Here is a 459-nt window from a genome sequence, read left to right as displayed (position 1 = left end):
GGCCTCCCGTCAGATAGACCGTTCGTCGGGTGCAAGTCTTTCGATTTGATGCCACTTCGGCGACTTGCGCGTCGATAGGGATGAAATAATGATGATTAGGACAACACAACACCCAGTCCTTGAGCGGGGTAAATCTCCGACCCAGCGGAGAATCGAACCGGGGCCCTTAGGATTGACATGAGTAGGAACTAGTACGCTGATACTCAACGACACACACACACAAAAGTATATTTTTAAAGCGATAATGCGCCCTGGCAACACAGACAGTGCTATATTACCCGAGCAGTTTCGTCCCCGAGTCAACCACCGATAAGTCACTTGTGGCAGTTAATCATGTCCAGTTGCAGCTATAGTTTCGGTTAATCTGTAAGCCATATCCGGACTTACGAAATCGGGGACGCGCCGAAGTGAGTTTAAGTAGTGTAGCCTCCGTTTCGCCATTCCTCTGATACCCATGGC

The sequence above is a fragment of the Schistocerca piceifrons genome, chromosome 1 (assembly GCF_021461385.2).
Source record: "Schistocerca piceifrons isolate TAMUIC-IGC-003096 chromosome 1, iqSchPice1.1, whole genome shotgun sequence".
Classification (NCBI taxonomy): Eukaryota; Metazoa; Arthropoda; class Insecta; order Orthoptera; family Acrididae; genus Schistocerca; species Schistocerca piceifrons.
Note: the sequence above shows the minus strand (reverse complement) of the source record.